Below are 24,404 nucleotides of genomic sequence, written 5' to 3' on the forward strand. Positions count from 1 at the left end.
TCCTATACTATGAAGCCCTTCAGCGGCGCCAGCTCAGCATTTTGAGCTCGTTGCCTGGAATTGTTTCACGCATGATTAGTATTCCTGGTTTCCTGTGTGATCCACGAGTTTGGGCTGCAATTCCAATGCACCCTGACTTTGCTTCTTGAAAGATCTCCCACCCGCCAGCGAAGGAGAGGGAAGCGAAGGGTTAACGCGCCAGCCAGCTCTGCTGGGTGGGAGAGGACAGGCGAACAAGTGCCTGCTTGTTCAGACCCGGCCGAGGGAGCGCAGGGAGGGCTGCGGGCTGGCGCTGGTGGCTGCCAGCAGCCAAGGTGGAGGCTTTGCTGCATCTTCTCGCTCTGGGCGCAACGCGCAGGAGGTGCCAGTATGGTCTTTGGGGGGGGGACCAGGTTCCAGCTGCGACCCCCTCCCCAGAGCTGGCACGCAGTGACCGCAGCTGCGAGGAGCCTGGTGTACCCAGCCCCGGACCCTGGGAGCAGGACCAGGGCGGCTGCCCTAGGGAGGGCAGCGGTCCCAGCAGCAGGGCTGGGTGCCAGCTCTGCACCGAGCCACGGGCTCCCACCACAGCGAGAAACCCGCAGCTGCTGCTTACCCTCCAAGAAAGGGACCAGGACCGGCTGTGGGGACCTCCTGGGGAGCAGGGCCGGGGGGGGGGGGGGGGGAAGCGAACGAAGTCCCAGGGGAGCGGGGAGCAGGCGGAGGAGATGGCACCACAGCAGCCCTGCGCGCCATATGGATGGAGTGGGCGGCATTTGCTTAATGCCCAGCCAAATAGCCTCGGCCCTGCCCCAGAGGCACCTCTTCTCCTGGGGAGCCCGGCAGCCACCCTGCCCCGGTGGGCAGCGCTCCGGCACGTGGCCGCCACGGCCAGCAGCAGGACCGTGGGTGCCGGCACGCACCCCGCGAGAGCGGGGCGCCCACAGGCTGCGCCCCACGCCGCACCCCACGCTAGCGACGGCCGACCCGCCGCAAACTCCCACCTCCCGCGGTGCCGGCTTACATAAGGGAGCCGAGCCCCATCTGCTCGGGCTCGAAAGAGCCGCCGGCACAAAAGCGGCTTTGGCCCGAGAGGCCGCGTCTTGCGATGCCCCTGGCTCGGCCGCCGAGGGCGAGCAGGGACCTGCCACGCACACCCCCCGGGCCATTGGCTGGGCCGCCCGCCGCGGCAGCGCCGCAACCGGCTGACGGTGCACAAAAAGGAAAGGGGAGGAAAAAAAAAAGAAGTAGGCTGAGCTTCCCTGAGGGTTACTGCCGGTCATCCCACGGGCTCCGGGATCGCGTCGGCCGTGTGTTTACAACAGCCTACAGCTCCTGACCCAGGCAGGGCCAATCGCCGCCGCGCCGTCCTTGTCTGATCCGGCCCGGCCCAATCCGCGCCCCGGCGCCTGCGCCGCACCTCCGGCGGCGGGGGCGGGGGCGGGGCGGGGGGGGCGCGGGGGCGCCCGCCCGGCCTCGCGCGGCGGGGCCGCGGCCCACGCCGGGGCTCGCCGTGACGCCCCCCCCCCCCCCCCGGGAAAGCCCGGCCTGAAGTGGTCTCCGTGCCTCCCCAGCGTCCCCGTGCCGGCCCGCTGAGCCCCGCGGCGGTCGGAGGGGTTTCACCCGCTCACCCACCCACCCAGCGGCCGCTTCGCCTGCCTCTCGGGGGCTGCCGGAGAGGGACGGAGCAGGGCGCCAGGGAAGCAGCAGACACCCTTCCTTTCCGACGGAGCAGCCCTTTGCCTGCTCGCCGGCTGCCCCTCGTGAGCGTCACCCCCTCCGGTTCGGCACGATCGCCCCCCGCTGCTGCCCGCGTTAGTGCTTCCTCGAGAAGCACCAGAGGCTGGAGTCATGGGAAGTGCGAGCACCCCGGCTTTCGCGTGGAAATGAGCTCTGGTTTTAGCTTTGAAAAGACAGTGTAAGAACTCCAGGGGACGAGAAGTGGTAATCCGGTATGCGTGTGGACACACGTGGTCGCGCTCCGATACACATGCGTACATAAACGCACAAGTATCAATCGTAAAGCAGGATACTTAGATTTGGGAGAGAGGCTTAAGAACATACAGCTTTCATACACATAAATACTGGTGGTGGTGTCACCTGCTCATTCGGTGACTGTATATTGAAAGTTGGCATTACACGAAAACAACCAAATCCTCGCTTACTTGGAATTCTTAACTAAAAAAGCAACCTGTAAAACGTATGTCTTCCATCTCTTTTTAAACTGCGTGGAAAGATACAGCACTTTGCAGAACAAACAGTATTTCATAATGGAGACCGTAGCGACGACAGCTGTTCCGTGCCAATTTGGCTTTGTAACAAACACATCCGCTCGGGTTAGGTTTTTTTCAGTTCTCCTAAAATAGCTTCTTACAAAACCCTGGTCTTTAACACTCAAACAGAAGAAATGCCTATCCGTTTTGAAAATGCCGGTGACCTTCAGTCACTTCGTAAGCTGACAAAGCGAAATTGTCATTTGGACAACATGACCGTAAATACTTGTCCCTTCATCTACAGAGAGGTTTCACGTTCTGTCACTTTTACACAGATATATAAAATTAACGGTTTCTAAGCTAATTGCCCAAGTCTGGGTGATTTTTAACATTCAGAAACAGGAGGAGACTTACGCAAGCATAATATTGCTCTTCTTCCTCGCCTTTTTTAGCGGCCTAATTAAATACTGCTGATCCAACTATGCATATAACTGCCGTTTTATCACCTAAAATAGATTCGGCCTGACGCCAAATCCCAAAGAAACTACGCTTAGGTACATTGTTCTTGGGTGACCACTGGGAAGTGCATCGTTAGAAAACCCAGATAATTAATTTAGAAGCCCTGAAAAACTACAGCTGTGACTGAGGTCGGGGTGGTTTCCAACCTCAGGCAGGTGACGGCGCATCAGGCTACCCTGCACTCACCCCTGTGCACTATCCCCCTTCAGCCAAGATTCTTCCAAGATGACTTAGAGTTCAGGTGTCTCTTTTCACAGGGCAAAGGTGGTGGGGGCAGGTTTCAACGAACTTCAGCAATTTTACACCTCTGTATGAAATCCACTCTGGTTAAATAAGCACCCTCTGGAGTGAAGAGAGACAGGGAGGCGGTTCCCACAGTGACTCACAGCAACAATCCGAGATACCTGTTTTAGAAACGGGTGAATCATCTGCTGGTGGTGCATCTGTAACTTCTATATACGGATACCTGGGCTAGTTGTTGGATGCCCGCCTTTTAGATGATGAGCTTGGTGCAATGAGCTCCACACCTGGATTTTAATGAGGAGAGCCATCAACTCTCCAGCAGCGACCCACAAAAGCACAGGCTCTGAGTGCTCAGAGCGAGAAGCATTGTAATCTGAGGCATCTTGGTGGCTTTGGTCTGTGACTCAGCTTCCTTGTTCGGAGCTCAGGAGGTTCAAAATGTCCCAAGAATTATTGGAAACTTGAAACTGGAAAATTTTAGATGCGCTTCACAGATAAGAGTACTTTTGGTTTTTTACACAGGAGGTGATAAACTTCTGGAAATTGTTGCCGTAGGATGTCGTGGCAGCAGACGGCATCAACAGGTTCACAAAGGGTTTAGAGAGACTCACAGTAAACAAGGTCCACAACCAGATGGTAAAAGCAGAGATGTGCCCTCTAACACACACAAACACAAAACATCTGTGGACAAAGGTCTGAACGGAGCAGACCTCCAACAGCCCCCCGGCTTGCGGGCTCTCCCGAAACAGCCTCTCCGGTTGTCACTGATGGAGAACATGACATGGGGCAGGATGGACCATTGGTATGAATGGTCACACCACTGTCAGGCAGGTACAGCGGGATGAGGAATAGTTTCCAGTAGTTAACCCTGCTCTAAATTCCACTCTTATGACGGCCCCTGCCACAGCATGGAGACACAGAGTGCTGGAATCGCAGCCCCAGGATCCCACCCAGCTTTGGAGGCAGCGCTCCTATGCCTCCGTGTCATTCCTTCCAGATCTTCCAGTTCACTTCCCCCAGGCCTTGTTTTTAATACTCCAAGCTTCTGAAGTCCGGCCATCAAATTATCAAGGCGTCTGATGGCACACAATAAATATTGAATCTTTGGGGATGAAGCTCATAACTCAGTTTGCCGTTCCTGACTAACAAGCCCATCTCAGACTCGTAAATGAAGGAGTATGTTCTTTGGACTAATGACCGCGTAACTTGCTGGGATTGATGTTGTGGAAGACATTGCAGACACATGGGAGTTTTCAGGAAATATCAAGGCTCTTTAGAACCACTACTAACAATGCACCAGCTTTGTTTTAATATCCGTGCGGGATTTATTTTCTGTGTTTATGAGATTTTTCTTTGTCCCTAGTCTCTCCAATTCCAGTTAAGCTGAGTCATGCGCAGGCAGAGCATAAGGGGTTGGATTAGAGGAGCATCAAAAATGGAAATTTTTGTTTCACAGAAATTGTCTATATCACTAGTAGCTTTCATGTGGATTCAGAAAGGTGAAAAATTGAAGGAAAAACTTCCCAGTCTTTTCAAATTTATCTGAAGACAGACAAAAAACTGTGATCTCCCAGCTGTCTTGTCTGGTTGATTGTTCGTGAGGCAGTTCTCTCTTTCAGCCCCAACAGAGTTCTCTTTCCTTTCTTTTTCATTTGACTCCTTCCATCGTAATATACATAATCAGCACCTTTGCACACAAATAGAGCTGAAAAGTCTTTTCCAAGCAAAAGCCAGAAGCATTTCATTTTGAAGATACCCAAACCAGAACATTTCAAAATGGCCAAAACATTTTTTTCTCCTCCAAGATGATGTTTCTGGTTTCAGGCAGTGTTTCAATTATGATGACCACGTTTTCTGCTGGCAAGAGGTCCCCTCAGTGGAATTTAGCTGGTCAAAAGCATGATGTAGTTTTATACCCCTTGGGCTGGGCCAGCCTGGAGTCTGAGTCACTACTAATGCATTTGTTTGGTTCCCACTCTGCTATCGGCTGCTTACATGATACCGGGCAGGTCTCCTAATCCTCCAGGAACTGGCACAGATGCTGCTTTCCTTCTTCCCAGATTTTCTGCAGTGCTCTATGGAGGAGAGACTTTACGTTCCACATCTAGCACAGGGAAGCCAGAGTGCGGTTAGGGAAGTTATAGTCCAGACGGCCGTGGTAGAAACCTTCTGTCTTACCTGCTCGGTTTAAAGTTCAGCCATTCCTGTTTCTGTGAGGTTCACAAGGCAGGACCTCGGGCCATCCCTCAGCCTCTGAGGAAAACCAGAGCAGAATAGTATCCCGTCCTTTGCTGCTGTAGAAACCCTTGCCAGAACCCAACTCCTGTGCAATGAGAGACACTGAAGCACTGAAACTAAAGCACCCTCTCCCAGGACGTGCATGCACAGGTTTTTCTCTCAAGAGACTCAAATCGGTTCTAACTGCACGTTTAAATACTTAATGCTTTTGAATGATTGATGGGTTGAGGTACAGCTCTCCTAATATGTGGTTTGTTCTATGCCTGCATCCTCATCTGGATGTCTTGAGCTAACAGAACAGCACAGACTGATAATAAAAGCTTCTGCCATGGGAACTGGACACATTTCATTCCTTAGCAGCATGTTTACTGTCAGCTCCTTCTTCTACCCGAGCAGGTACAGGACATACTGCAAGGATCACTAATTGCCCGACACATCTTTGTCAGTAACAAGCTCAGCTGAATTTTCCCTGACCCAGAGTTACTTTTGTTCAGCCCCAGTATAGTGTTGTGCTGTAACCGATTTCTGGCTGGCTGGAGAAACTCTTCTCTGTCTCCTGCCCAGCCCTGCTCTGCCGCCCAGCAGCACAGTCGCTGAGCTGGGGCACAGGCGAACTCTAAGCTCACCGAATGCTGAAGACAGTCTCTTTGCCCTTTAGTTGCACAATAAAGATACACATCCCTTCTGCATGGCCAGCACATACAGATATTTCTGACCCAAATGTTTGCCTGGGCATAGCGTATGGTGTCAGTAGCAATGGCCTCTGACCTTCTCCGGTCTCTAGGAGGTAGGGCAGATAGCTTTCCTTGCGTCATGGCATCAGCCATAGCACAAAGGGTAGTACCACACACATACCTATAAATGTGCTTGCTGTTCACTGCCATGCTTAAGTGCATAGGACTGCTCAAGGCACATCAAATAGTAAATATTTATAACATCAGGCTGGGATCGGGCATTGCATCTTCCATGCAAACCCCACTTCAGAGCACATTAGCCTATTAAATGCACTCGCTTCCCTGCTGTAAAAGGCTACTGGGGAGAAAAGAATCCATTCCTGGTCATGAGGGGGCCCCAGTGCAGCAGTAAGAGAGAGCAGTGCTCACTTAGAAAGTGAGTTAGCTTAAAGACAATCCACCCCCTTAAAGATAATTCCCCCCATCCTCAGTGAAAAATATTGAGACGCTGTACATTAGGTGGCATAGGTAAAGCTTTTACCTCCCAGTAAAAGCCCAGATTTATAACTACTGAAAAAGTGCCTCCTTCCTCCTGTATTTGGCAATAGCTTTTCCATGGCTGAGAGGACAGGGTTAGGCAGCTCTTCCTGTTGGGGGAGATGGGGACACCGATACAACAATGTTCTTACTGCAAGATAGCGATTACGAGAGTACCATCTCCGAGAAACAGGCAGCAGAGGCTGAGAAATAACCTGGCTGCTGAAGAGCCGTTTGACTGAGCCAGCAGGGAAATGGGGGTGGGAGCTAATTCCAGTTAAGGGCATGACAGGTAACAAATGGCACAGTTGCCATGGCTGGCAGGGTATCTATCACAGTGACATAAGCAAAAACAAGAGAAGGCACTTGGCACTGCAAACCCCCAGCAAAGTCCATGCACAGCACGGTCTGTCAATAAGGCCTGCGCATGCCTCGGATTTCCCAAATGACAGCTCTGTAATAAGCTGGGTAAGAAACTTGGCTTTGTGAAACAACCTGTAGCACTTCACTTAGCACTCAAGTCCACAGCTACTGACTCTTCTTTACTGACACGTCAGCATGGGCTTTTCACGCTTTCCTGCTGGTTTATACTTTTTATCATACGACCCACAAACCACCACCTGTTTTAAATTTATAATTCTGTGTGGGACTTCTGAACGCTTTTGAAACCTAACAGAAAATGCCAGCAGTGTAAAGACGTGCAACATATGCTAGCCTACACACCTGCCGACCTCACCTCCGCTGTCACACGTAATAGCTACACAGCTAGCTGTCAAGCACAGCAGCACAGCGCTCCCAATTTTCCCCACCATGCTATGTGGTGAATGAAGCTGTTCATTCAGAGCGTTTCCCCATTCTGGTTCCTTCTAGAAAGCTGACTCCTCCTGTTTTCTTGGTCACACTAGTCAGATCCCCCCTGCGCCTCCTTGTTCCCCTGCAGCTGACCGTGACGTGGGCCAGAGCATCAGGCTGCTGGCAGATCAGACCGACGGGGTCCTCTCTCCCTGCTGGCTGCTCCAGCTGCACTGAAAGCCAGCCCTCCTGGTAAGACGGGGAACAAGACCTGAGGGATCCTGCAGTAGGGAAGGGCCCACGTAATGGTGATCAGGAGCCCACAGACTTCTCTATTACAGTGCCCCTTTACCCAACCCTTATTCCCAGCCACTTTGGCTGCTCAGGGCAGGAGCCTCTTTGGAGGGTCAGACTCCATGGGGGGGAAAAGACAGGGCTGGAATTAGGAAGAGTTTCAGAGCACTCACCACTTTCCTCCACTGTGGACACCCAAGATGATAAACAATCCTTTCTCCAGGCTCGCTGGCTGGTGTTAATTTCAGGCTTGCCAGGTACACACCAACTGCAGCCCAGGCTGCTTTGGAGACCCTTGCTGTGCAGCCAGCAAAGGTGTTTTCTCTTTCAGCAGCAGGAGACCAAGACTCGTCTGGGCGAAACCACGGAAAGCCAACCAAGACCATTGGCGAAGCTGCCAGACTGAGTCAGTGCTGCTCACAAAGGAGCCGGACTAATTGGGACCTGCTGAAGGAGTAGACTATTTCATTAGCCACATGTATAGGAAAGCCCCAAGCGAACCTATTCACGAGTAACCAGCGCAGCATGCCGTATGGCTAAGATCCCAAAGAGCTCTCTCCTAGCTTGAAAGCTTGGGCCATCCCACACTGCTATGTTCCAGTATACGGCACAGACATAATTTGCTAGCTGCTGGGCACCACACAGTTACAGTGCTCCTCTTAACCCTTCCAGAGTCTGCAAGGAGCTCTGTTCTTCCCCGGCAGTCAGGCTGGGCATTACAACACAGCTACCGGAGGAGGTCATCGCTCCATGTATGAGACAGCAGGACCACCAGGAAAAACCTCTGCATGTCCAGATTCAATTCCATAAAGCGTTAGGAGGAGTGTCCTGAGACACAAATGCTGAGACAGGACAAATGCCACAGATACTGTTAAAAATCAGGAACCAGCATTGGTCTACCTGATCTTGTTACGTGTTTATGTATCTCTAAAGCATATAGCTGAATAGTTTTGGTCAAAAGGGGAGACAGGAAGATTGGTCATACAGTTGGTGACAAGCCCAAGCACACGCTTTAAAATGGGAAGGGAATTACGTCTCCATGGAGGGAGAGATCCAAGGAACAGCAAAGGAGGGGGGACCCCAAACAGCCTGCAAAACACAAAGGAGAGGTGTAGCAGGCAGCCTTTCTTTGTGTCACATATAGGCTCTTAGACCAGTTGGAGTAGATAAATGTCGACTCCATCCATGTAAGGATGATGGTGTCAGTGTGCCCAAGGACTGATCCATCCAGCTTATTCCCTATGAATTGGAGCCCACCTCATGCTCCAACATCACGTGCTCTGCCAAGGACATATACCTTCCACCACTCCAGTAAGGCACTAGCTCCTGGTATCATAAAAGCCCCCTTTGTACAAGTTTGTGTGTTTAAGTTCTGTATGTTTCTGTAGATTCGGATGGAGAAATAGTTACCAGAAAACATCACAGGCCAAAGACAAGAAAAATATGCTAAGAAGATACTATGTGAAAGTTTCCCAAGGACTGATAACCTTTGGAGACAAGTAATCCTGATGAATTTGCAAGAACTGATAAACTTAGACCACTAGAGTCTAGTGCTGCACAAGGCTGCCAGCACACATTAGCATCTACAACAGGTTGTATAACTTGGATCACACCCAGGAGGGCAGTGGCTGCTATATGCAGATGAAGAATACAGAGTTATGTATACAGGTGGTGAAACAAAGAGCCCCCTGAAGGAATTTCTACAGACCTACTTAGAAGCCAGTGGTGCGTCAGGATGACCTTCTGCTTCTGAGTGTGCACATTGGGGTTGGCCTCCCAACGGTTGCTCCAGCTAATAAGTGAGCGTGAAGGAGTGGTGTGTTATGTGAATAGTTACCTGCTATTACTAATAACACCTTGATTCTCTTAACAACAGCAGCTAATGAATAAAAGACATTTTAAGAAATAGCATTTGTAATCTGTGTTTTCCCCTAACACTATCCTCTATTTAAGGACAAAGGAATTTACACCACCTGTTCGGGAGAAACATGCTAAAGACAGTGTGGCACCCATACCTCTTCATGGTGGGACCTTCAGACCCAGCTAGGACACACAATGTTAGCACAGGACAGCTTCTTTGACCAAACAAGCCACTAGCCATGAAATGGTTTGTTGAAATCCTTGCCACTGCTTGCCAGAGAGAATTGGTGGCTGTGGGGAATATGTTCCTCCTCCTGAAACATGCTATAGGAAATACAGTCAAATCCAGCCCCATGGAGGTACTGGACAGGAACCCTGCGCACGTTTGTAAGGGCAAGATCTGTTCAAAGGGAGAAGGTCCCACGTAAGAGCCAGATAACTGCTGTCTGCTCCATCTCCCACACATTGTCTTCTTTGCATGCTTCAATGCATGGCTGGGGACCATGTACTGGCAGACCCAACTCTGTCACTTAGTCACTCTACAGACATGGGTTGTCGCTTGAGTCTGCTGTTTTTCTAAAGCATCTCCATAGGTGATGCCTTGTGGCTGCCACTGATGTCCAGAGAAACTATGCAGACTCAGCACTCCTGATGCAGAAAAACAACAAGTGTTGCAAGTCACACTGCCGCAAAAAAGAAGAGACCCACAACGTTTTATCTTGTAAGCCTTCCCCTCAATCTGCCTTCAGGTGACCTGCATTCCCATCTCTCCAGTGCTGTCAAGTCTAGTGCCTCCACTTAAGGAACAGGCAGATTTCTCCATCTATAAAAAGAACACGGGGCTGTTTGAATAACTATTGCAACAAAACTGGCTTTATTGAGTCAGACCAAAAGTATCCTCCGACTAACCACAGCCAGCAGCAGATGCTTGGAGGCCTGTGGAAGAACAGTCACATTATATCTGGGCCTTTATTTTTAATAACTACCAACAGCCTCATCCTCTGTGAAGCACTCCTTCCATGTAAGTGTTGAAAGGCTTGAGCCAGATCACAGGGTCTTGCAGCTCCTACCCTAGAGAGAGTTTATAACCCAAGAGGCAAAACCCCCATATATACATGCAGGCACAGAACTGCCTTGCAAGAGGCAGCCCAAAGCATTCATGGCAAAGCTGAGAATCAAATGCAGTCTCTTGACGCTGGGTTATATTTTCAAAACCATCTGTCCAAAACATGATGGAAATTATTAAACTAAGGAAACAAAGGCTTTGACAGGTGAAACTTCCTTCCAGATTTTCTGGCGGCGTTCCAGCCTTGATCACTGAAATTTCACATGCACACATGACCTCTGCGAGCGCAGGAGCGTGGTGCTCACACACGCCTAGCTGAAATGCCATTCAAGCAAAACTTTCTGCTTGGTGAGCATATTTCCTGTTATCTCCAGTAACCCCTTCAATCCCAGCACACTGGTATCAGCAACATCATGATTTATTAAGACACGGAGTGGAGTTTTTCCAGTGTTTTTTTTCCTCCCTCGCCGTTGTTACCACCGATGAAGTCCTGGCTTTGAGAGCTTTCTGGGTTCGGGCAGCCGGAGCTGGCACCCCTGGTGAGCTGCGGTCAGCAAACATTTGCAATCCGCAGCTGACTTCCCGCTGCCATCTGCCTGCTCGGGCAGACAACGAAAGCACTTTGCTTTTGTGCCCAGCACCTTACTCCAAGGGCAAAAGAAGGTCCCCCAGCCTGTGGGACCTCCTGAGCCCACGCATTGCCTACAGCCATTGGATTTGTTTCATGGCCAAGTAAAAGAAGCCAAATTGCGTGTGATTGAAGAACAGAGGCAAAGTGACTGGCTCAGCTCTGCTTTAATGGTAGTAGTCACGAATTTTTACTCACTCAATGTTCTCAAAGCTTGCTTTCCTTTTTTCCCCTCTTCTCTCTTTCATCTGTGTGAAACACAGGTGATGTCAATCCTGCTGAGACAGTCCTGAAAACTTTGCTTAGCTTTGACACTTCCACCTCTACCTCAGACTTCAAGGAAAGCCTGCGGGATGTCAGCAGCTGTAAAGCTAAAGGGACTCCTTTCCAATCCTCTCTACCAGTGCCAAAACATTTTCAAACCCCCACACTTCCAGCAGAAGCCTTCCTACTTCAGAAAGCAACATGCCTTTCCCTCTACCTGTGTGTCACCTCCTGTGCATCAGCAAGCAGGGTAGCTGATGGCATGGCTCCAGTGCCCTCTAAAGCTTCCAAACCACTGCTGCCAGCAACCCAAGCAGATGCCACCTCTGTCTTGCAGGGTGGCATTTAGAAAGCCATAGGCTATCAAGTGAGATTTCTCCTAAGCTGTTATCACCAGACTTGCCAGAGAGGAGCCAGCAAGAACCTTAAGACTAAATCCCATCACTTTAGGAGTTAAATTAATTACAGTGCAGATGGAGTGGGTGAGGGAACCTGTATGAACTAATTAAGCAGTACACCTACACAAGTTAAGCCCCAGTGACATCCACTCCCTCCCCTCAGAGAACTGTCTCCAGTCTGGGCCTATACGTAACAAGACGAACATACCAGCTCCTCCACCAACAGGGCAGAAATTCCCAACTCCCCTTTCCCTCCATCAGTCTCATGAGGATAAAAATGGGGGATTTTTCACCCGATGCATGAAACGTGAACTGGACTGGGCTCAAGAAGTTTGGATGCTCATTCCCACTCTGCCACTGACTGGCTGAGCAACCTCAGCCATGCCCTCTTGTTCCTTCTTCACAAGAAGGACTAATTCCCACCTCACTGAGCCTTATGCAACACACCCCTGCTGCAGCTGATGTGATACTGCTGCACCTATTAAAAGAGTAATTGGGCCTGTCCTAGATGCACAGAGGCTTGGCAAATCAATTGGTTTTGAACCATCACACACCCTATTTGATTCTGCATTCTTGCCCAAGATCATTTTGCAGATGGAGGGCAAAAAAAAAAAAAAAAAAATCAATTTCAGGTCAAAATGCTTTTAAAAATTTGACATTATTAAGTAATGTAAAGGTTTGCAACTGGTTTATTTGCTTAGTGATGAAACAGCAGAGGATATAGCCACTGGAAGCCTTTCAGCTAGGACATCTGCTTTTCAGGTATCAGAGGAGATATGATAGCTGTTCAGATCTAGTAAGATTCCCTACACACACTGTTTGAAGATCAAACATCTGTAATTTTCCCTCAGACAGGACACCCTGCCAACCACCACAGGGACATGGTCACAGTAACAAAAGCACCAGATTTTCTGCTTGTCTGCAAGCACCAGAGAGTTGCTGAATGTTTGGCTGACCACAGAAACCCAAGAACAGTAAACTTCATGGGTGATAAGACGATGCCAGGCAATGAGGAAACCAGCTGATTGATGCACACCCCACACTCTCTGACATGGGAGGAGCAAGGGGTTACTTGGGTGAAATGACCTGATCAGGCACTGCCAACACACAGACACCCGCTAAGGCTGAAATCACCCAACCAAGACAGCAGCTCAGGGACAGACCTCATCGAAGGGTGGCCTCAGCCTCTAGCTTCTCAGATGACATTTCCTGAGCTCTGCCCCTCCACCCCAGGATCTGCAAGGTCATCAGCTGAGAAATACTCCTGACTTGGCCAAAGAGACCCCACAGCAGACCTGCTCTAGCACAGGGAAGAGCCTACAGATTGACTAAGTTTTTCAGAGACCTGAGAAACAAAGCTCTCCTATGCCTCTGGAAGAGGGCACAAAACTGAGGGCACAAAAAGAGCTGCTTAAAACAGCAGCTACGTCCCCAGAACTAATTCATAAGCTTCTAGACCCTAATGATATCCCAGCAACAAGCAGAGAAATGCCACATAGGAGGTCAGACTGCCACATCATCATCAGAAGAGAGACAAGAGAGACAAGCCTTCATTGCATGTAAGGCCCAGGACAAAGGCACTGCTTTCCTCAAAGGCAGGGGACTCAAACTGTCAGAAACACAGGCTCTGGAGCCTCAGGAGTGCTTCAGGTTCCCAATATCAGACCCTAAAAGCTTCTCATTCACACTACCCAGAGCATACCTAATCCCAGAAAAGAGATGGAAACAGGAGAATTGCAAAAGATACCTCCCTACTCAACGAAGCATGCTTTCTTTCCTGAGAGCAGACCATGCATTGCTTTGCTCCCCCTCCCCTACAAAGTACCAGTTGTAATAGGTGGTTTAAAAATACATCTGCTTCCCCTTTTCTCCAGCAGCTGCTTTACTAGCCTTAAACAACTGCCTAAACCACAAGCAAAGCTTCTGAGGCTTAATCTCTAAACCTGCACCAGAGTTTTGCTGCAGCCCATCATTTCCCTAGCACACAGCAACACCCCCAAAGCTCCTGTCCCAGCAGGCTCCTTTTATCGAAAAGCCCACTGCTCAGCTGCCCCCTATCCCCCACCAATCCCCCCACCTGGAAGGGGGAGCAAGCACAGCTGAGGCTCAGCCTGGCTCCCCATAAGGGGTCAGCCCACCTTTCCTCAGCAGAGAAGTTATAAGCTCATGCTAAGTTCAGTACAAACCTTTCAAAAGGCACAGGCTGAGCCTCTAACTATGCCTGGAAGAAATTTATTAACACACTTGAGTGAGCATAAGAGAATGATCCACCATCTTAGCCTTGCATAGAGGACATCCAGCCCAAGGTTTACATATGTGGAAGGTGATTTTGGAAATCCTGCTAAGGATACTGTGAAGCACCCAGATTTCAGAGGGCAGGGGCTCTGTGTTTTTTTCTGGAAATCAGGATTAGAGAGGGTTTTATGACTGGGGGGGGGGGGGTGTCCTTAGATTTTTCTGAGTTCTGCTCTTGGAAACTTGCTAGTAGTCGCTAGTTCCTTGGGAATTCTGGCTTTTGTCCTCTCAAGGTAACCCAGCAAAGGGGGAGGGAGAACAGCTCCAAATTACCATTTAGCTGATGCTACAAACAATGTATTTGGGGCCACCTTCTTCTTATTATAGGGCTTAGCACATTTTGAATGTGCGTGCTTTGACTCAGCTCAGATGAAGCCCCAACCAGTGACTCTTCTGGTCCAAACCAGAAGAGTCACTCAGCTCTCCATGAGGGGTATCACATGTAGGACACGCTGGGGCTGAGGTCATGAGAGATCGTGGTAGTGGGCACTGTTCCTGTTTGTTGGAACATTGAGGGCAGAAATCTCAGAGGACTGAGTGCTTTTACTGGAGGTCCTTCCTTGTGAAAGGTGCTTGCTCCTTTGGTGCATGGGGAAGATGGTGGACATGACAGGACGCTGCTGAATTCTCCTCTGCTACATGATTAATGCAGTTGCTTTAGGAGGGAAGGGGGAGAGACCCTGGAAACGCTGACAGCGTCCTGGTATCTAGATTCTTCCTCTGAGAGGAGACTTTGCTATTGGAGTCAACTTTGCAAACAAGATGCCATTTGATTAGTCGGTTGTTTTCTGGGCTGGTATGGCCAGAAATGATTGCAAACTGCTCTGCCTTTGGCCAGACATTTGATAGAGTGCCACATTATATATTTATTAAGGGAGTGAAGAAATCCTAACTGGATAAAAATAGCAAGGCTTGGATTAGAAACTGGCTGGCAGATGAGGAACAGAGGTTCATTGCTGCTTCAGGATGCCTAGTGTTGCCAGAAAGATCCTGCACAGTGTTGATGTGGGTCTACCAAGCTGGGGCAGAGGAGACACAGAAGACACAAGGCTGGCCTGAGGAAGCACAGTGAAAAACAACACCAGGTCTTTTGGACGACTGACTGATGTCTCGATCAAGAGAGTAGTAAGCCAATGAAATAGGCTCTCTCTGGTAGAGACTGCACACAGATCTGCTCCTTGCAGTCCAACAAAGCTGGCAGACATACCATTGGAGGTGAGGTGCACAGTGGGTTCTGCTCTTCTGCCATGCAAGACAGGAAGTTCGCTCTCTCAATGACAGGTGGAGCAGTAATAGTGGTCCTCACATTATTTATGGGAAAAGGACAAAACCTCTTGTTTAAAATGTCCTTTGTCAGGCTTCTTTTAGTCAAAAGGGAGTTTCCCTTATGAACTGATACCTCCTACCTCCCATGGTGTTTCTAGTGGGTCATTAAAAATGGAGAAGGGACTGGAGGGTCCAGCCTCCTCAAACCTTCGGTTTTTGCTCCCTCTTCAGACTGGTCAAGAACATCCCTTTGTAACAAAGGTACCAGTTCGTTCTCCAGTGCCAGTGTGCTATTAGCCCTGCTCTCTAAGAAGTTGCTCTCTGCAGAGAACCACCACAATGGCTACAAAATCGCTCTTTGGGATCCACGACCTGGAGTTGACTTCTTTTTCCCCACACGGAAGAAAGCTTCTAGCAGGCAGTGGAGATGGCATACACATCATGCACCACTTCCACTCACAACCCAGATGTTACACCTTCCGTCACTCCAAACCTGGAAAGTGGTTTTATATACACACACTTTCCTCTGTCACTTCTTATCGCACATGTGATCTGGAGTCAATATGGCCAAAGGAATGTTCAGGTAAATTAATTCTTATAAAGTTTTTGATGCTTCTGTTAAGATAATGAGTGAAGGCTGCCATCAAGATCAAGGTCTCCATTGTGCTGGGTGCTGTTCAAACCCACACTGGGAGACACCCACTCTCTCCAAAAGCTTACCGTCTAAGTAGACACTTGAATGAGGAGGGAGACTGAGACGTGTGAAAGAGGAATAATTTATCCATGGTCACAGGCTCAGCTGGAATTAGAAGTGGGATCTGCTATCTCCTTTTAGCATCAGCACCTACCAATGTCAGATACAGTCTGTGAATACTCATAATAAAAAGCCTCCCAGAAACAAGCCACACTTAATTCCTGAGGACATTTTGTTCTTTCTGTGATTACAAACCATGGGCGGGTGAGGACTGTTCCAGCAGCTGCATGTAAGGCTTTGGATGTAGCAACAGCAGGCGGACCATGGCTGTAAGAATGACTCCTGTCATGTGCAATCATCTATCAGCACACCCTGTGGTGCTAATAAAAAAAGTCCTTCACTGAGTGCACAGTGTGCATTATTAGCTGAAGTAAGAGCTGAGGCAGCATTGCCATCCCTGAGTGGGAGAGGGAACTGCAGGGGGAAATGTGTCCAAAGTTGGTGCCTTCAGTACCACTGTGTGTTACATATTCCTCTCTGCTCACCATAATGGCATGAGGTCTGAATCACGTTGCCATATTTCTGAAAACTGAGGAGAGGAAGGGTGGGACTCTGGCTCCAAACAGGTACTGCGATGAAATCTGACAGCAGAAAGTCTTGGAGTTAGCACATCTTTCACAGTGGCAACGGGTAAGGACAAAACTACCTAAAGTACATCATTCCAGAAAATACCACCCAGTGATGGATTAATATGAACATTAGTTTCTTCTAATGTGGTGACAGTTGGGGTTTTTTGCCGCCTTCTCTCTTGGTGTGGCAATGAATGCTTTGTCCTCTAAACCCAGGGCTCATTCCTACTTCGCACGTGTTAATGTAAAACCAGTGTAAACGTCACTGTTGATTTTCATTCTGAGACCAGATGCAGGTCCCCATATAAACTCTGATATTTGGGAAGAGCTGACTTTATACAGGATCCTCTTTTGCTCCTGAGGTGGTGCCATCCCAGTGTACTGGGGTCCCAGCCCCCAGCAACGTCTGGCCAGAAGCCAGGATGTTGTTGCATCTTCTTTGGTAGGGTACCCCCCTTCTCAGCACTGACATGTCGTAGGAGTACCCTCAGCCCCCTCTTCCTCTCCCTAGTAGCAGGCTATGCTCTGGTCTGTTTTCAACTCAGATGTATCATATGATACACAATCTTGCTGCCTGAGTCCGGGTAAATCATTATCTGTGCCATGCCTCAGTCACCAGCCTCTAGTCAATGGTTGACACTTCATAAGTGTACTGAGAGGTTGCACTAGACCGTGTCCTGGGTTGCTGCAGTGATGGAGGTCAGATAAGAATAACTTTGTAAAACATTCGTACAAAGCAAGCTTGACTGCTATCAGTTGTGACAAATGAACGTAACTGGCCAGAACAAAGTTCGCCCTCATGCATTGACTCCCCTCAGCAGCACCTGACCAGCACGAAGCCCTCTTTCCTAGCTGTGCTCCAACAGTGGCACTCAGAAAAGGGTTATTATTTCTAGCCACATTTCTCTTTCCTTCACTCTCTAGGTCTCTGTTTTTTAGGGCTCAGTGGAAAATCTTGATCAGGCCACAGACCAAGTAGCCTGTAACGAAAATGCCTGGTCCCTTTAGACAGGAGAAGAAACACCTCCTTCACAGAATGTTATGCTTCAATAAACAACTCTGTGGTGGCCCTCATCAGTGGTGAAACCTTGTCCAGGCTGACAGTATGAAAGCCAAGGGGCTTGTCCCCAAAAGGCCAACAAAAGTGCTGCTTTATTATTTACGCAGCCGCCTGTTTCTTGGGACACTTAAAAAAGAGGTCAGGGTTGTCCAACAATTGTGTGTCTGCAACATTTTTCCAACAACCATCAATAAAAGAGCCTCATGCTTAAGAGTTTGACAGGAAGCTGGATTCTGGTTCTGTCAGCAATGGCATTTGCAAAGGATTGGTGATAGATTTTGTGGTGCCAGTTTATCCTGACCATCTTGGAGCTGTTTCTTCATCTTAGCTGTCTGATTCAGCCTCCAAGCTCCTCCTCATCATCATTTATTGGGCCTGACTGACTATTTTGGCAGAAGAGATGGTCCCAGTCAGTGCAGATGGGGAACGCTGGAGCCAAATCCTGAGCCCTGGGTTTTATTGGGAAACGATTCTCAGCCTTGCTACCTCCTGTGATTTATGGCAAGCCTTTTGACATTCAGTGTTCATCAGAAAGCCTGATTGCCTGCAGCCCAAGACTCTCAGCTTGCTTTTCATGCACGGGAACGGCATGTTCCCAGCCATGCCGATTCCAGAGGAAACAAGCCCCAAGAGTACCTTAAAGGCTTGGACACAAATAGCTCCCGCTGTGTATTATTTTCAAGCCAGTCTCATGATTTTGCAGGCCTGACTCATTCCGGGTAAATGTGGAGGGTTAGTCATGTTAGTCATCCATAGGCAAAGAGGAAGGACTTCACTGGACTTACGCCAGCACAGTTTTTACCGCTGTTTAAGGGCAAAGAGCTGAGCCAGATTTGCAGGTCCCTGACGTCGGGCTTTGTCCTAGGACCTGTTAGGGGGCACACCACTGAAAAAGTGTGGATCCAGATCTTCTGTGCATACCACTGATGGCTTTACATCCATCTCCCTGCTGAGGGTTGATGAGCACCTGATCCTTCCCGAGCTAAGGCCAGTGCCAGTAGAAGACTTGTCGGCTGCCACAGCGGCTGGCCCACAGGGAAGCGTGCCGCAGCACACGAGTGGCGGGTGCACCGCGGTATGCTGTGGCAGAGAGCTCACGTCAGGGCGCTGCTGGCCCTCCACCCGCGGGCACAGCCGCCAGCAGCTCTGCACCACTGCTGCGGACACCGAACCATTCATGATCATCTCTGGTCTTAGCCTGTGCTGAGGCCTCAAGGCGCATGGTGTAGAGAAGGAGGGAGGAGAAGAGATTTTTTTTAAGCCCGATTCCCCTGCAGAGCCTGTTGTCTGCGCTGGACGCGGCAATGGCCAGCACAGGAGCATTTCCCTGCGCCCCTGTGATCCACGGATGCTCTTCAGCAGCAGGAGCAGGAGTGCCGAGCCCCAGCCCGGCTGCAGCCTGAGCCGGGAGCACCATCTGCCGGCTGCGGAACGGCGAGCTGGCTCACCCGAGGGACAAATTACAAGGTAATTCTCAGTGCTACGTATGCCGCTGCACGGTCATTAGGCCGCGTGGCAAATTAGAGATTAAAAAGATCACAGGATTGCGTAAAACCCTCAGCTAAACCTCCTCCTGTCTGTGTTACAAAAGGCACTCTCCAGACCAGTCAGACTCTCTGCGCTAGAGCCGAGCAAAACTGCTTGGGTGAAGGATATCCAGTTGTAAGTCGGTTGGAGCTATTTACAGCTCCTGCAGAGCTCATGGACGGTTTCAGCTAAAAAAGATCAAAGCATGTCACCGGGTGGTTTTCTTAATAAGAAGGGTCGATTTTGTTCAGTTTGAAATATGGGTTTGTTTCCAAATATTCCTGATGATAATAATAATATCAAGGGGAGCACAGGGAGCCTGAAAGGGAAACAAAATGTATGTCTCTGGTGCAACAGTAGACCCATTTAAGCAGCTCCCATGTAGATTTTTGTTGGGTTCCTCAGGTCTGCCAAAGATCCAAGCCAGCAATTATTTACACCGTGCTGCTGAGCCATCTTCCTGCTTTACCCACCTCACCCTGTGGTCCACTGAGCTCTACGCACCTCTCAAACCCATAGCCCTTTCCACCTCCAGCTACTAATCCTTCTGGCCAGTACAGAAGGGTCTCTGCCTTTTTTTTTTTTTTTTTCTTTTCCCATGCTCCAGATCTTCACGTGCAGGGGCGAAGCACATTTCCCACTTGAGAGGCTGAGCCCTCGTGGGTGCTGAAGAGAGGCTCCTTTTGCAGAGAGCCACCTGCATTGATGCCTGTGACATTTACTCCCTGTAACACTGATCTTGTCTGTGGTGGCCCGAGCGAGGCTCTCTGGAGGATGGTGACCGTGTCCAGGATGAGCAGTGGCATGTGGCCTGGGCTCCTGGTCCCCAAAGAGCCATGCTAGGGAGCACTGTAGCTGCCACTCCGCATGGGAGTCTAGCTTTCCTCTGAGGTGCACAGGGACAGGAGTGAGCTGTGGCTGGCAAGCGGCCAGGGTTTGTTTCTAGACCTGGGAGCTCAGTATGGTCCCTCTCACCTCCAGGGTTATCTCACCTCCTGCCAGCCAGCCAGGAATGCACTTCGACTCGCTCAGTCCTGCCTGTCCTAATTACACCTTCCCGGAGTGCTATACATAATTTCACTCCCACCCTCACAGTCCTTTTTCTCCAAGCTGATCCTGCTTGTCCTTTAATGGCACATCACCTCCTCACTTTCCTTTGATTTTCATCCCCAGATACCCCACCTCTCAGCACTTCTGTCCCTTTCCTTCTCACAGCCCTCGGCCACCTGGTCAGTGGATGCTGGAAAAAGATGCCCTGGACCCGTACTTGCTTTCTGGACTCTCAAGAGAAATACTTTTTTTGGCTAACACAGCGTGAGCCTGTGCAAGTCACTGCCATGGCAAGTCAAGACCATTGAGAAGGAATATGCTCTAGTACTGTAACTGAGAATATGTGAAAAATGAGTCATTGTAGCCCAGGCTAAGGATGAACCAGAGCTTTTGAAGTGCTCTAAGCTCACTTGCTCCAGGCACAGCCATATTCTACACACCATGGCTCAAGAGGATATTTCCCTAGAGACCTCTGCCTTTCCCTTGAAACTGGCTGCCTTGAACGTCAGACTAGTCAGATGGAGGCTGGATCTATCCCCAAACTGCTGCCTGGTTCCGGGCCTCAGTTTTGCATCCTGAAAATGGGAAAAGTGGGGGAGCTGTTTCACTAAGGCACTTTGAGAGCTGCAGGTGGAAAATACTTTGTGGGTGTCCATGCCTTGAACCGACCCTGTATAGCCATTGCAACATTTCTGCCCCTTCTGATGTGAAATAATTTTCTTGGTTTCTTGTGCACACCTTAAGCTTTTCTCCAGCAACTGAAGAACAGCCTAAACATCTGACCCGCCTGCCTTTCCCCACAGTGTGGCAGAAGTCACTTCCTATGAGATGTGTGATGGATATGTCCAGTCACTGCAGCAGGCAAGGATCCCCTGAGCTGTCCCTGCATGAACCTGAAGGAGAACCTGCATATGTGAGGATACATTCAATACTGGTAAAGCACAAGCAGACCTTATGGGAGGCTGCTCAGCATGTGTCACCCATGCAGAGAGTGGCATTACGGAACATAAAGGTTACAAAGTCAAGCTTACAGCAAAGAGGTCATGCAGCCGTTTGCATGTCCTGGTGTGTCAATACCATCTTTAATGGCAGACAGGCTTCTGGGCACACCAGCACCTTTCCTGCCTTTTCAGAGCCAAAATGCTCAAAAAAAGATGCTTGCTTCTTCCATTGTGTATCAGTCAATCTAATAAAAGCTATTAAATTTCCCCAGCTTTTGCCTGGCTTTGTTTCTGGAACCACTTGGCTGTAGGAGCAGAATAGCACGGAGCATGTTCAGTACAGGACTGCAAGCAACACTTACACATTCTTGGGGTGCTAGGGGATGTTTTGACAGGCATTAGACACTACTGAAGCCGTATTTAGCTGGTGCAAAAGGCAAAGCTGCAGTCAAGTCAGTTGAAATCTGCTTACTGCACTGCACAGCTGGACCTTCCTGAGACTTTTTGAGCTCTTTCAGGGTTGAATTCTCTGTGCTCCCTAGATAAGATTAATTTCTTTTTGTTTTGATCTCATACCTTTTGCATATATTTTAAAATAAGAGACTTCAGATTCCTTCTTGATATTTTTAATGGCCATTTTGTTTTTAAAAATCTGTCCTTTGAGCACTTTGCGTTGACACCAAGAAACTTTTGAGATATCTGTGAGCCAGACTTGGAATTTTTACCCCCGCTTCTTAACCTCATTTTTCATATCCATTAGTTGCATTGGTACCAGGGTGGAAGGCAGCAAGAGCATTAGAGGCTTTGTTTTTCACCCTGTGATTACTTGCATAAGCTCTTTAAGGACACATCAGATCTTCTCTGTACTCTGGAAATTAAACCTAGACATCTTACATTAATGTTTTGGTTTGTTTTTTTAACAAACTGCAACAAATTACCACAGATCGTGGTAGGTTCTCTATCTCCTGTTGTCCTCAGACCCCGTCTGCCATTCCGGGAGATGAGCAAATAGTCAAACACATATGACAGCGTTCAATGCAAGGGTCAATAGCGATCCATATTGGCCAACAGGTCAGATGGGATAATACACCAGTCATTCTGGCCGTAAAATGTATTTTAATGCTCTCTGGGCCCATTTTAGAAAATTTACAGAGCTTTTGTTGGTAACAATAACAAAATTTGAGGAACATTATAAAACAATTTTGTATCCCATTTCTTTAGAGAGTACTTCATAGAGTCTATTAAACAGCCTTTGAGAGCTGTGATTAAGTACTTTGAAACACATTTGGGACAGTTTTGTTTCAGGCTTTGCCTCCAGCCTCTTTGGTTTGAAAAACACGCTTGTTTCCAGGAAAGTGACTATTCCATTTAATTGAAATTAGAAGTTGACTGGGAAGGCTGCTGGCTCTGAAGCACCCAGGTGCTGCTGGTGCTTCTGTGAGCTTGGAGGAAGGCCTAGCTGCCTCTTGTAACAGCTAATAAAAAAAATAAAGTCCTCCTTCTTACTTTGTATCCACCTACAATTATTTTTTTTCCTCATTTTTGCAAACCCTTTAATTTGTCTTGGAGTAAACAAAAATAGCTCACCCCAGTGAACCCAATGGTGTCCTTCCTTTCCAGTTGGTCAAAACATGTCTGAAGGGTTGCATGATTTCAAAATGCTGTTGCTGCCGGACCCAAGGAATGAGAAAACTCTGGTTCAAGAGTCCTGGAACAGACATCTGGAGACTTAGAAGAAACAACTGGAAATTCTTCTTCTTCCTGCCATCAGAAATAAAGGCCAAGTGCAGGGTGGCAGCATCCCCTGCATCCCATCAGTGCTGACCCAATGGGGCTGAGACCCCTTGGGGTGGGCAGCCTCTTGTCAGCCCCTCAGCTCCCCCATGGCAGCATCAGCCTGTGCAGCTGCTCCTTACACCGGGTCCGGGACAGCCTCTTCTGGCAGGGAGAGCACAGCCACCCCCAGTACTTGAATTAGACCACCAAAACCATTAAACTGTGCTAAATATCACAGCATTGAAATTCTATTTCAATATAATAATAATTAAAAAAAAAAATTAAAAAGTCTTATTTCCCTCACCTTTCAGTTTCTGGGGTTTTATCTTCTACTAGATAAATCTTCAAGCTTTTTCTCGGTGTACGTAACACCTTAGTTTTTAAAATGCTCATGGCTCCAGGAGCTGGGGCTTTAATTAGTGCAAATACTGTCAGCCTTGCTGTAATAGGATGCAGCTGGGAGGCTCAGCTGGCCCTGAGATCAATTGCTGTCGGCTGCATTTTCTCCTCACCTAGGTGCTTGCAAACTGCCTAGCCACCCCCCAGGGTAAGGGGCACCACTGGCTGGGTGAGCAGCACTCTGGGCAAAGGTAGCATTTTGCCAGTGGTGCCCTGCTTGGGCAGAGCCTATCTTGTCATGGGATGGCCAAAGACCGGCTGAGAGCAAATCTTTGCTGGGCAGGTTTCCCTCCCTGAGACTGCATGACCTGGGAGGGACTTTCGTCCGCCTGAGGTGGCCCCGAGCAAAGCTCAGCCTCCAGCCAGCCCTGCCTGATGGCTCAGCTGCGGGGTCTCGCTCCCCTTCAAATCCTGCCCTGGTCCAGCCCTTCTGCCTGGCAGCTGCACCCCGGGTGAAATGAGTTTGACTGGTCTCAGCCCATGTCTTAGCTGAATAATGTCCACAGCACAAAAATCAGTTGTGCAGTGTGGAGAAGATGCTCCTACAGCTCTGGGGCAGGGTGGTGCAGCTGGTCCTATTGACCTAGGACCGGTCAGAGTGGCTGTGGTGGGCGGTGTAACAGTAACGGGGATGTCCCACGTGGCCAGGAACCACAGGCTGGATGCACTTCTAAGTAGCTCCAGCAGCTCTTGGCCTGGGATAAGCCCTCACTGAGAGACCGCTGACCCTCCCAAAACAAAGACCCCCTTCCGTGGACTTCGTAGGAAACCCTAAAAGCAAAAAATTAAGGGGGAATGGGAAGGTTTAGTCAGAGGCCTTTCTCCTGGGGTGAAAGTGGCATGTAGCAAACAGGAGGTGGGCAGAAAGAGCAGGTCACCGTGATGAAGGAGGAGCAGATGGAAGTAGGAATTGGCCTCTATTCCCCCTAAAATTCTGGGGGAGACTGAGGCAGAGACGATGGTCACATATCTGTCTCCCAGCCTTCTCCCTGAAGCACGCTGCCTGGCCTCTAAGCAGCAGGCACGGGCGGCCTGAACCCAAGGCCCCCATCCCAGAGCACC

The sequence above is a fragment of the Aquila chrysaetos genome, chromosome 11 (genome assembly GCF_900496995.4).
Source record: "Aquila chrysaetos chrysaetos chromosome 11, bAquChr1.4, whole genome shotgun sequence".
NCBI lineage: Eukaryota > Metazoa > Chordata > Aves > Accipitriformes > Accipitridae > Aquila > Aquila chrysaetos.